This window comes from Hippocampus bargibanti, linkage group LG13, assembly GCF_051943395.1.
Source record: "Hippocampus bargibanti isolate YZ-2025 linkage group LG13, ASM5194339v1, whole genome shotgun sequence".
NCBI lineage: Eukaryota > Metazoa > Chordata > Actinopteri > Syngnathiformes > Syngnathidae > Hippocampus > Hippocampus bargibanti.
In genome coordinates this window covers 6347802-6361771 of record NC_142746.1, presented here as the reverse complement: position 1 = coordinate 6361771, position 13970 = coordinate 6347802, and the positions used below count along the sequence as shown (strand labels likewise).

Sequence of the window (13970 nt, the reverse complement as noted above, 5' to 3'; positions counted from 1 at the left end):
GTGAGTGTGAGTGTTTCTGTGTGTCATACAAAGTGGGTATAAAAATGACTTTTTTTATATCAAAAATTTTGACCATGAATAATGTGTACAATCTGAACAATACAATTGATGTAGTTTCCTGAGATTAAGAGGAAGTAAAAATAAACAACTCAAATAATGTGGTGATACAAGTGAGTACACTTTCATATTCCTGGGATGCGGTTATGTTTAGTACTAAACAATTACATTTCCAAATCAAATAGATTCAGAAAAATTTGCTCTAGCATATTTTGGAAAATAATTAGTTAATTATTTAAAAATATTAATTGAATACAATTAAATGAAACCCCCGGTTAACTGCCATGACTCCGGTAGGTATGCTTGGTGCAAGACGAAAGACTGTAACACCATTGTAGTATGGTTTGGCACCATCAGGCTTTGGGTCAATCGTTCATTAAAACAATTTTAATACAGCTGTAGAATAGTCAATGTTTGCACCTTTTTTAAGATGTGAATGATAGTTGAGTGGTCAGCACATTGACTTCACAATGCAGAGGTGATGAATATGAATCACACTCCAAATCGACCCTAGATGTGAGTGAGTGTAAATGGTTCTATGTTTCTGTATGCCCTGCCTAGCAATTAGTGCAGATCGTCCCCTGCCTACTGCTCAAAAACAGCTGGGGTAGGCTCAGCACCTCCTGCGACCCTAGTCTGGAGAAAGCAGTTCGGAGGATGAATGAAAAAAATGAATGAATCAGAAACAGAATAATCTTTATTGGCAAGTATGTAGAGACACAAGGAGAGCACACAAAGAGAACACGCTGCACTAGTATCATTATAAAGAAGACATGACAAATAGTTATGGAGGACACTAGTAAAAGGCTAATCTAATCTCATCAAATTCCTTAATGTAAGCGGTAGTTTTCAGGAACAACTGTGAGACAATGCGCAAAGTAACAGGCACACAGTGGCTCAAGTGAGTACAGAGCTGGATCTACAATGATTATAACGGGATGGTGCTCCACATGGTTGTGCAAAATTGCAAAGAGGCACTACTATATAGTTATATCTGGGTTACTGTTTAGAGACTTAATGGCTAGGGGAAGAAGTTGTTTAAATGTCTGCTGGATTTGGTGCGCATGGATCGGTAGCGCCTGCCTGAGGCTTGTCTCTGGAAAAGGTGGTAGGCAGGGTGTCGAGGGTCCAGTAGGATTTTCTGTGCCCATGATTTGCATTCTTGCAGTGTGCAAATTCTCGAGAAAGGGTAAGGTGGTGCTAATGATTTTTCCGCCACCTTAACTGTTTTGTCCATTTCTGTGGCGGCCCCGAACCAAACCGTGATGAAAGAACACAGGATTGATTCGATGACTGCTGTGTAGAAATGTCGTGGCACCTCCCGTGGCATGAATGGATGAATGATGTGAGTTAAATCCAACTTTCCCCTTCCTTTTGAATTTTAAATGCAGTGTATTATCGATGACCAACAAAGAAATCCAAGTGTATAGCTCCATACAAATCATAATACAAATCTAAATCTTGGCATGGTCACGGGAGCCTAGCAGTTGTCATCTCTTTCTTTTATCCGTTTTTTCATAAATTATTCACATCAGCCCAGTTGTGCTGAAGTTATTCTCCCATTCCCACAAATATTGCTACCCCTAATTAAGTTATTTGGTTTAGAGCACCTTCCATTCTGGTTGTTAAAAGGCTTGGTTTGTAATAAGTATTTAGCGACACAGAGCCATGAATATTCATTGTTGGTTCACTTTCCTCATAATGCTGCAGTCATAAAGGAGGAGCGGGGCTGTAATATACCCATCATTCCAGGGAGAGAGTATTAAGGAGAGATTTAATAGAGCCATGAGTATGGGCAGACTCATTATCTTTCTATTAGCCCTGTCGCTGTGCGCTCTCTGCCAGCAGGGTTATACTGACTTCTATTAGGTTAGTGGTCAGATACACACTTTCACACACATATTAACAAAAAAAAAACTACTTCCAATATAGGACAATTTGGTAGCCTGTTCTTCCCAGCACAAATAGTTCAAGAAAATGAGTGTCCATTACATGACTTGATTTACAAGACTGCTAAACCTGATATTTTATATGGTATGCAGGTGCTCTTTGCAATTCCTTCAGCATTTGGACATAAATTAGATGGTTCCTTTTGGGAGGAAAAACAAAACAAAGACATCAGCTGGAATAGTAGCTACCTCGTTTTTACTATTTTTTTAATGTATTTCGGTTTATCCAAAATAGTCCATTCCAGTCAGTTCTTATGAAGGCAGTAACTGGAAAATACTCTCACACATTTTACGTTTTTTTTTCAGCTGGCCACCCCTAGAACATCACAGAGTGTCACTGAGTCTCAAATGCGACCATTTAAATTCTTCTTTATACATTTAAAGCTATCCTCTGTCACAAATATGTAGCAGAGAAAATGAGCAATATCAAATTTTCCTTCATATTTTTCATCCACTTTTGAAAAAAAGAAGGGAATCGTGGTAGTTTGGTTGGTATAAAATACCTGACTCTAATTGAAATATTAATCAGGAAATTAATATTGTATAAGTAATAAGTAATTCTTATGAGCAACATAGGTTTAATTGCTCTTTGGCTTTATATCTAGAAATAAATTAAAACTTACACTTTTGGCTCTCATTTTATGCTCAGTGCAAGTGTGGACTGTAGATATGTCCAAAATGTTGGTATTCTCGCAGATCCATGCGAGTAGATGAACCGTGACACATTTTTAAAATGCGTTTAATGCCATTGTCTGCGTAAACATAGCTGTCTTGTTTCACCGCCAGTTGAAGCAGCTTCACTCATTCCTTGCTTGACAATGCGGAAGAAGGCCTGGATTTCCTTGAGTCCTGCGGCAGATTGAAATGCACCAAGTACATTCATGAGGAAATGTAAGAAGACCACCTTGGTTGGATATATATTGTTGCATATGTACATATAATGCACACTGTTGTCATATTTATGATGCTAAATGATGACATTCACTCTATATAGTATGTCTCCAGAGCTCATAATCTGTCTGTCTCAAAATAACACTAGACTGACTGCGGCATTACTTTGCTGGGGTTCCAACACATAAACATATGTCCGAAGAACGAAGGTAAAAGTATTGTATATATTTTTATACATTTAAACACAAATTCAAGAGTCGTCAGTCACGAGAAAACATCAATGCTGTTGTTTGAAGCAGGTAAAAGTAAACTGGTTTTCCTACCTCTTAGGGGTTTACATTCATAATCAACCAATCACATTAAAATCTGATGATAAATGAGCCACTCCTCTTTTCCACCATTTAAAATGCCTTTTATGATTGTGTTTTTTTGTGTTGTTTTTTAATAATAATAATACATTTCATTTGCATGCACCTTTCAAAACTCTCAAGGACGCTTTACAGTTATAGTACAAGTCAGTGGTAGGCCGTCAGGGCCTCTAAGGACTTATCTGCTGGCCAAAGATTAGATGATTAACAGACTAATGTGAATTATATTTTGTCCATGAATTCTTATGAAACAATTCAAAATTTTCTCTCAGCTTCATTTCATTCCTTTTCCCCTGTTGTGCTGCTACCAGATTTTCATATTTTAGCATTTAACCAATCACATTTAAACCATCATTTGTTACAAGGAGTCAGAAATCTACCCCGATGCCTTCACAATCAGTTCTGCAGGCTCTGGAGCATAAAAATCAATGGCGATGAAACTGTTGGCAATGTCAGAGTTTTTGCAAATCATGATTGGCTAGTCACATGATTGCCCCGTCACTAGCCAATCTTAGCCGTGAGTGATAAGCGCATACTGGCCAGAGCTCACACATTGTATTTGTAGCGAGCTACTGAAGGCCCAGGAGTGACATGTACGCCCCACCACTGGTAAAAATGCACATGTGAAAATGTGTTGTGCTCCGGTGAAATCTGACTTGCATTTTTTGGGCCCAGGTTTATGCCCCCAAGGTCCAGTGTTTTGTGCAGGTGCTAAGTGAGATTCAGTGGTGTTCCAGGAGGTTAGAAAAATTGGTAGAGGTCAAGTTATACAGGGACTTGTAGGTCCAAAGAAGGAATTTGTGTTTGATGGACTGTTGAATAAGAGCCAATAGATTGTGATGGTTTGTTAGAGGATGGGGGTGACTTGATCCCCAAAGTTGGTGACGGGACGAGCTACTGAGTTCTGGATTTCATCCATCCATCCATCCATCCATCCATCCATCCATCCATCCATCCATCCATCCTTCCATCCATCCTTCCATCCATTGTTCCATCCAACCATCCATCTACCCCTCCACCCATCCATCCACATATCCCTTTACCAACTATGCTTGTAGGCGAATTGTAGCCTTTCCCAAGTGTCTTTGGGAAGTAGGCGGGGGACACCTGAAAACCTGTTCCCAGCCAATCGCACACACTTAGTAAAACAAACATTTGTGCTCGTCACATATGGAGAGTGTTACCCTACCATGCATGTATTTAGAATGTGGCAGGAAATGTGGTAATGTATGGGCTTATATAAATGTGATTGAAAGGTTTTCTCTTATGGAATGTCAGGTTGTTTTCACATTGGTGTCTGAGATACAAAATCATATCTTCAGCATTGGTGTTGGAAAATTGTCGCCAATGCATGAAACTGCTATTCCATTATGTGATGGGGAATTTTTTTTCTTTAATCCTTCCCTCCTCACCCGCACTTCACAAACACCACCACCACCACCATCAACCTCATACCACTGGTAACATGAGCAGCCTTTTTTTAAATACATATACAGCGTTCTCAAGCATTCAGCGCATGAGGAGCAATGGCCCTGTAAGAAATATTACAAAGCACTTACATCTTAAAGCTTACACAGTAAATTCCTTCTTATAGATCCTCACCGCAATTCTATTGGCCACCTAATTGAATCATAAATACATGTATATGTATACTACCCATTAATAAATAAAGACATTTTTTTATTAATGAAGTGGAAAATGTGGTATGGTGAGACATCAATCATTTAGCATAAAAACATGGGTATTAGTAGGGTGATATGGTTCAGGGGGATAAAATTAGACACGTTAAATAGGGAGGGAGCGCTGTGTGCATTAGTGTGAGTTTTTACATACGCAATTATGGAAGCCTTCAATGTTAATTTATGTGTGATCACTGAACAAGAAGAGGGAGGGAGAGGGTCATGTAAGTGGGTGAGATAAATAGATGGAAATAGGAGCAAATGGGGAGGAATTGTGCAGCCGGTTGCTCGACAGAAAGGGAAGTGAGAAGATGAAGTGAGGAGTGGTACAGGACGGACGGAATGCATTAGCGAGGAGACGTGGGAAGATTGTGTGAAAAACAAGCATATTAATGAGGCAATATGAATCACGCTGATTACTCAACAATTTGGGATATGTAGACTTCCTGCAACTGTGCAAGGCAGTCGTAGGAGAAGAAGGAAGATAGGGTGTCAGTTGATGGACAAAACTGCAGGTGCATCAGAGTCTCATTAAACAAAAAGTGAACAGTCAGGAAGTGTAAAGCTGATTTCAGCAATTGATTTAAAGCAGAAGTACACAAAGTCAAAGCTGGATTGGATGGACTTGTACATGAACTCATGATACATTAAAGATAAAATTGGGGCTAAATGCTCAGGGGCATTATTTCATACTCCAAGGGTGCAATTGGCCTACCCCTAATGGAAATAATATACGTATATACAGTGAGACGTCAGCTTACGAACACCTTATCTTACGAACTTTTCATCTTACGAACGTCAAATTTCTGAAAATGAAACCTTGAAATACGCACTATTTTCATGATACACACCCACCACGGCTGGTGGAGTAATCTTTGGCGGAAGAACACCAAAGCACACGACGTTCGGATCTGGCGGAGTGATCTTCGACGGAAGCACACGACCGAACTGCGCTCCAGCCGGCGGTACTTTCCACACCCCCTCTCATTGAATGCACACGTCGATCGCCTCCTTGGAGCTTTTTGCTGATAATTTTACGATTATGGGACCAAAAAAAACCCACCACACGCTCGTCTTCAGCCCAAGAAGACACAAAATAAAATCACAGTCGCTGAGAAGAAGGAGATAATTGAAAAACACGAACGAGGTGTGCGTTTGTGTGATTTAGTGGCCGAGCACGGCTATGCTAAATCAACCATTTCTACCATTTTCCGGAACAGAGAATAATAATAATAATAATAATAATAATAATAATAATAATAATAATAATAATAATAATAATAATACATTTAATTTTCAAGCGCCTTTCTGAACACCCAAGGACACTTTACAACAAAGACAATACACAAAACAGTAAAATAATGAATAAAACAATAACTAATAAAACAGCAGATTAAACTAGACCATGACGGCAAGTTTAAACAGGTGGGTTTTCAGGTGAGATTTGAAAGTAGGAAGGGAGTCAATGTTACGAATGTTGGGTGGAAGTGAGTTCCAGAGTTTGGGAGCGAAGCGGCTGAAAGTTCTGCACCCCATCGTTGTGAGACGGGCAGAGGGCATATAGAGGTGGAGGGAGGAAGAGGATCTGAGGGCCCGAGAGGGAACGGAGATTGGAATAAGGTCAGACAGATAGAGGCGGCAAGGTTATGGATGGCTTTAAATGTAAACAGAAGTATCTTGAATTCAATACGGAGTTTAACAGGGAGCCAGTGGAGCTGTTGGAGGACAGGGGTGATGTGGTGAAAGGAAGGGGTTTTAGTGATGATCCGGGCTGAGGAATTTTGGACTAGTTGGAGTTTATGGAGAAATGTTTGATTGACCCCGAAAAGAAGTGAATTACAATAATCGTTACGGGAGGTGACGAGACTGTGGCTGAGGATAGCAGTGGTGTGAGGGGTGAGAGAGGGACGGAGACGAATGATATTGCGGAGGTGAAAATAAGCAGACCGAGTTATGTTATTTATATGGGAGTGAAAAGATAGTGTGCTATCGAGGATGACACCCAGGCTCTTGACCTGCAGGGCGGGGGACACGGTAGAACTGTCAATGGTGAGAGAGAAACTGTTTGCTTTGTGAAGGGTGGATTTAGTACCGACAAGGAGAAGTTCAGTTTTTTCACTGTTTAGTTTGATAAATTTATGAGAAAACCAGAATTTAATTTCTCAGAGGCAAAGTGTAAGGGATGCAGGTGGAAGAGAGGCGTCGGGTTTACTGGAGAGGTAGAGCTGGGTGTCATCCGCGAAGCAGTGAAAATTAATGCCAAAATTGCGGAAGATATCACCAAGGGAAAGAAGGTATGTCATAAAGAGATGGGGCCCCAGAACAGACCCTTGGGGCACACCAGAAGACACAGGGGAGGACCGTGAAGTGAATGAGTTAATTTGGATAAACTGTGAGCGGCCAGTGAGGTAGGAATGAAACCAAGTGGGGTGTGTGTCACGCCTAGAGTGGAGAGTCGGTTGACCAGGATGGGGTGAGAAATTGTGTCAAAGGCTGCAGATAGATCAAGAAGGATGAGAATAGAGAGGGAGCCGGTATCTGCTGCTATGAGAAGGTCATTAGTGATTTTTATGAGGGCTGATTCAGTGCTATGGCGGGGACGGAAACCAGACTGGAATTGTTCGTAGAGGTTATTGTGAGTGAGGTGAGAGTGGAGCTGAGAGTCAACGTTTTTTTCAAGAATTTTAGCGATAAATGGTAGATGCGAAATTGGACGTAGGTTATTGAAATCATTGGGATCTGAACCAAGTTTTTTCAGGATTGGCGTTACAGCTGCGGTTTTGAGAGGGACAGGAACAATTCCAGTGGATAATGAGGAGTGAATAATAGCTGAAATAAAAGAGAGGAGAGCGGGTAGACAAGATTTGAGGATAGTAGGGAGGCAGTCAAGCTGACAGGTGGAATTCTTGGACTTGGTGATGAGGTCAGAAATTAAGGAGGGATGAGGGAGTTCAAAAGAGGACAGCAGTTGATAAGGAGTAGGAAGGTTGGGGGAGGGGAGGGGAGGGATACAGAGGAGCTGAGGTCCTGGTGGATCTTGCTGATCTTTTCAGTGAAAAACAGAAGCAGAGCGTTGCAGGTGTCTGAGGAGTGAAAGTGTGGGGGGAGAGAGATAGGGGGTTGAATGATTTTGTTGTATAGGGAAAAGAGAGTCCGTGCATTCCCAGTGTTAGCGTCAATCAGTCCAGAATAGTATTATGATTTTGCGCGTGTGATAGAGTCCTTGTAATTGGTGAGGTGAGCTGTGTACATGTTCTTGTGGGTAGTGAGGCCGGTCTTCCTGTAAAATATTTCCAGTTGCCGAGTTTTTGCCTTGGTGGAGCGGAGATGGGCGGTGAACCAAGGGGCGGATCGGTTGAATTGGACTGACCGGGACTTTACAGGAGCAATGTCGTTGAGCATGTTTGCAAGGTCCGTGTTGTACCGGGAAACAAGTTCATCAGGGGGGGAGTTGTAGTCCGGATTGAGGGTGGCAGCCATTGGAGTGAGGGTGACAGTGTCGATGTGTTTGATGTTCCGATAAGTGATGATGCGGGGTGGCTTGGGGAGAGAGAGTGTGATGGGAACGTTAAATGAGACAAGGAAATGGTCCGTTACAGGTAGTCCATTTGCTGTGCAGTTGCGGGGGTAAAACCACAGCAGCATATCAAGTCCAGGGTATGCCCTTTTATATGCGTGGGAAAATCAGAGAATTGATGCAAGCCAAAACTCTCCAGTGAAGAAATGAAGTCTTTGGTGAGGGGATGGGTGGAATTGTTAATGTGTATGTTGAAGTCCCCCAGGATAGTAATATTTGGTGACAGAGTGGAGAGGTGTGTGTGGACAGCGGAGAAGTCTTTTAAATAGTCAAGATGTGATTTCGGGGTACGATATACAGTGGCTATAACTGTGGGAAATGGTCCAGTAATTTGACACGCAAGGCATTCAAATGAGAAAGCTTCCAGGACGAGCACTTGAATGGCTTTCCTGCGGTAGAATATCGCTAGACCACCTCCGCGGCCCGAGAGGCGGGGTTTTGAAAGGTAAACAAACCCTGGTGGCGTCGTGTCATTCCACTCGGAAAAGTCCCCCGCCGTTTGCCAGGTCTCATTCAAGCAGAAGAAGTCCAACTTACGGTCACTAAGGATGTCCTGGATAAGACAACCCTTTCCCGTAAGCGAGCGGATGTTCCGGAGGCCAAAGTTGACGCTGGGGTGTCGTCATTTTGAGGGGCATTGGCCGATCTAGTCAGGCCGGCCAACACACGGTGTTTCACGCAGCAGCTGTACCCTCTGCGTGGCCGGCGGAAAGATGACCACAGGGAGATGATATCCTTGGAGTCGTCGAGGTGAAAGTCTCGACGTGATCCGCGGTGGATATACCTCCGGGAAGGGCGACGAGCGATTTCCGGGAATTGGAAAATCGCCTGCGGCACGCTCGTCCATCGGGAGCGGAGTTTGAGCAGCTCTGCCGCCGAATACTGCAGCCATCCAACAGCTGTCCAACAATTAAGCAAAGAAGAGAAGCCACACCAGAGGTTAAGTTACCAACAGTCCTTATGGAAGGTGACTCTCCTTCCATAAGCCATCAACGACCATCAAAAAGGTAAATAAAACTTTATTTTATAGCACAATTTATTTCTTTAATCACAGTCCTAATGTAATGTGCCTCTCTTTCCAAACAGCAATTCCCTCTGACCTTCGACCTCCAACACAATTCCATCAAGCCATCAATGACCATCATAAAGGTAAATAAAACAACTTTATTTTATAGCACAGTTTAGTTCTTTAATTCCAGTCCTTATGGAATGTGAGTCTCTTTCAAAACAGCAATTCCCTTTGACCTCGGACCTCCAACGCCATTCTATCAAGCCATCAATGACCATCACAAATGTAAATAAAGTTACTTTATTATACAGTGCAGTGTATTACTTTCATTACAATACAATAGCACATTTATTATACATATAATAAGGTATGTTGGTTGTAGTTTTAAGTCTTATTTAGTTGAAAAGTATATTTTATGGAAATCCGGGAACGGATTATTCCCATTTAATTCCCATTCCCATTTAATTCCCATTTAATGAGATCTATTTTTTTTGTGATGGATTTTTTTTGTGATACACACTTTTTGGCTTACACACTCTGTCTGGGAACCAATTAAGTTCGTAAGCTGAGGTCAAAGAAGGTATATATATATATATATATATATATATATATATATATATATATATATATATACAGTAAAGTCTCGTTATATCGATATTGATATGTCTCTCTGTGTCTTTGTGTTGTCATGTTATTTGTTACTTGTTTTTTTTGTTCTTTTGACTTCAAGACGGCGCCGCGAGAGTGGCTGCCTTTCCAGCAGATCCTGTGTTTTGCTTTTCTACTTTCATTTCTTTCATAACTTTGCCTCTGTGAAATGTAAATTTCTCCACTGCGAGACTAATAAAGGCAAATCCAATCCAATCCAATCCAATCCAATTCAAGGGAGTCCGAAAAAAATAGCGATATAACCGGGACTATCGATATATCCGACCCTGTTTGCATGTAATTTTCTCCGTGCGTGCTTAGAAATAGTATCGATATAACCGGGACTATCGATATATGCGATATCAATATAACGAGACTTTACTATATATATATATATATATATATATATGCCACACACATGGATCACTGAATGGTTGGAGTTGTATAAGGTCAACAGGACCCTGAGAGACTTCGTTGCAAACTCGATGAGGATGTGGAAAACCACACTTGAAGCCAATGGCAAGACAAGACACTAACGCAAGTATCCATCAAATGTGGCATATACCAAGGTGATGCACTCTCCCCACTGCTGTTCTGCATAGGACTGAACCCCCTCAGCCAGATAATCGCCAAGACAGGCTATGGATACCGCCTCAGAAATGGAGCTACGATCAGTCACCTCCTCTACATGGATGACATAAAGCTGTATGCTAAGAGCGAAAGGGACATAGACTCCCTGATCCACACAACCAGGATCTACAGCAGTGATATCGGAATGTCATTCGGGCTGGAGAAAAGTAGTCGGATGGTGACTAAGAGGGGCAAGGTAGTCCACACTGAAGGGGTCTCACTCCCTGAAGGAACAATAGCAGACATTGAAAACAGCTACAAGTACCTCGGTATACCACAGGCCAATGGCAACCTCGAACTAGCAACAAGGAAAGCGGCTACGACCAAATACCTCCAGTGGGTGAACAAGTCCTCAGAAGCCAGCTCAATGGCAAGAACAAGACCCAGGCAATAAAACAGCTATGCCCTGCCAGTGATCAGATACCCTGCAGGAATAATAAGGTGGCCAAAGGAAGAGATTCAGACTACGGATGTTAAGACCCGAAAACTCCTCACCATGCACGGAGGGTTCCATCCCAAGTCCAGCACCCTGAGACTGTACACAAGCCGTAAGGAAGGAGGCCGGGGACTAGTGAGTGTGAGAGCCACTGTCCAGGATGAAACATCCAAGCTCCATGAATACATCAAAGAGAAGGCTCCAACGGATGATGTACTCAGAGAATGTCTCAGACAATGGGGAACAGAGGATGAGGTGCTGGAAGAGGGACAATCATGGGAGTAAAGGCCCCTACACGGGATGTACCACCGAACCATAGCAGAAATGGCTGATCTCAAGAAGTCCTATCAGTGGCTAGAGAGGGCTGGCCTAAAGGACAGCACAGCGGCACTCATCCTGGCTGCCCAAGAGCAGGCCCTGAACACCAGAGCCATAGAGGCAGGGATATACCACACCAGACAAGACCCAAGGTGTAGGTTGTGCAAAGAGGCACCTGAAACAATCCAACACATAACTGCAGGGTGGAAGATGCTGGCAGGGAAAGCCTACATGGAGCGCCATAACCAGGTGGCTGACATAGTCTACCGAAACATCTGTGCGGAGTATGGACTAGAAACCCCAAGATAAAAATGGGAAGCACCTCCCAAGGTGGTGGAGAATGACCGATCAAAGATCATGTGGGACTTCCAGATACAGACTGACAAGATGGTAATGGCCAACCAACCAGATATCGTGGTCATAGATAAAGGGGAAAGGAAAGCCGTTGTCGTGGATGTAGCGGTCCCGAGTGATGGAAACATCAGAATGAAGGAACATGAGAAAATCGAGAAATACCAAGGGCTCAGAGAGGAGCTGGAGAGAGCCTGGAAGGTAAAGGTGACAGTCGTGCCTTTGGTGGTCGGTGCACTCGGGGCAGTGACCCCCAAACTAGACGAGTGGTTCCAACAGATCCAGGGAACAACATCAGATATCTCGGTCCAGAAAAACAGACACCACCCATGGTGAGTGAGACGAGAATTTATATATATATATATATATATATATATATATATATATATATATATATATATATATATATATATATATATATATATATATATATATATATATATATATATATATATATATATATATATATATATATATATATATATATATATATATATATATATATATATATATATGTGTGTGTGTGTGTGTGTGTGTGTGTATATATGTGTGTGTAACCGAGGTGGGACCCTGCAGTGTCCCCTTTCACAGATAGTCCCCTATCTGTTCCCAATACACTCTTACATACAGTGCATCCAAACTGCCTGATCAATCTATCTCTCTATCTGTCCATCCATCCATCCTTCTTAATAATTTTATACTATGTGTTGCATTCATGATTCAGAAAATCTTTGAAAATATTTGCCCATTTTAGGCAGGTAATGAATCATGTCTGGGTTGGCCCGGTAGTCGAGTGGTTAGCACGCCGGATTCACATTGCAGAGGTTGCTGGTTCACGTCCCGCTCCGGCCTCCCTGTGTGGAGTTTGCATGTTCTACCCAGGCCCCTGTGGGTTTTGTCCGGGTCCTCCCATATTCCAAAAACATGCATGGCAGGCTGATTGAACACTACAAATTGTCCTTAGATGTGAGTGTGACAGTGATTGTTGTTTTTCCTTGTGTGTCCTGTGATTGATTGGCAACCAATTCAGGGTGTCCCCCAAATAGTGCCCGAAGATGGCTGGAATAGGATCCAGATCACCCACGACCCTAATGAGGAATAAGCAGTATGGAAAATACATGTATGGATGAATTATGTCTGTCGATATATAGTTTATAAAATGTGTGTGTGTGTGTGTGTGTGTGCTTTGTGACTCTCTAGGGCGCGGGTGAGGGCCACAGCTGTCAAAAATCACCACCGGGGCAAAGAATAACCTGGAGTCTTTCAGGATTTAATCTGTGTGCACACATACACACTAAAACCACACATAAACTCATCCCCACAAACAAAAATGACTCATAGATGAAGCGTGGTTTAGCAGAGAGCCTTAGGGTCAGAACTCACTGGCCTCAAATTATATTTCTCAACATGACAGACACAAAGTGGAATTATTGTCTCAGGTTTTGTTTGGCTCTGGTGTTTAAAATGCCTGATGGCAGTTCTTTACATGTTCTCTTCTAATGCATAGTCTCAACACAAATACAAAGTATGTTCTGCACAAACGAAAAATGTAGTGAATGTATTCAAATTTTATGTTGTCTCTCTGTGTATACTTTTCCAGTCTTAAGCATGATTTTTGTTTTTCAAGGTACACTTTGGAACAATAAAATATTAAGCACATGTCTTTGCTGAACTTGGAGTGAAATCTAAGTCATTGCAGTCCAGGCTTTCACTCTTCTTGCAAAGTGTATAATATGTTTTGTATGATTTTTTTCAGAAATAATTTTATTTCAAAAAATAATTTTGAGGATAAAGGCCATTGATCTGAGGCCTGAGAGGCGCCGGGGTGGTTCACCATTCGTGTTTGGTCTTATAGTCCGTCTCAAATAGTTGGGTTGAGGATGTTTTACGGCAAGTTTATCTCTGGTATGCCCTTTCAGAACCTTCCTTTGTAGAGTCATTCTGAAACAAAAAATGCCTTATGAAAGTGGAGAATGGTCTAAAGTGTCTTTATTAATTTACTTTTTGAAAAATTAACTCATTCGCTGCCATTCCCAAATTTATTCGGGAATTGAAAA

At 41.9% G+C, this 13970-nt stretch overlaps 1 long non-coding RNA gene across 2 annotated transcripts; it reads left to right on the top strand.

Annotated features, from left to right (window-relative positions):
* The first annotated feature begins 9055 nt into the window (after positions 1-9055).
* Positions 9056-13603, top strand: LOC148889144 (uncharacterized). 2 transcript variants are annotated; one of them, XR_016116929.1, is made up of 3 exons: positions 9056-9528; positions 9608-9670; positions 13114-13603. It is a non-coding gene; the product is annotated as an uncharacterized LOC148889144 (long non-coding RNA). The 2 variants fall into 2 exon arrangements; XR_016116930.1 differs by lacking the exon at positions 13114-13603 and adding an exon at positions 9753-9814.
* The last annotated feature ends 367 nt before the right edge of the window (positions 13604-13970 follow it).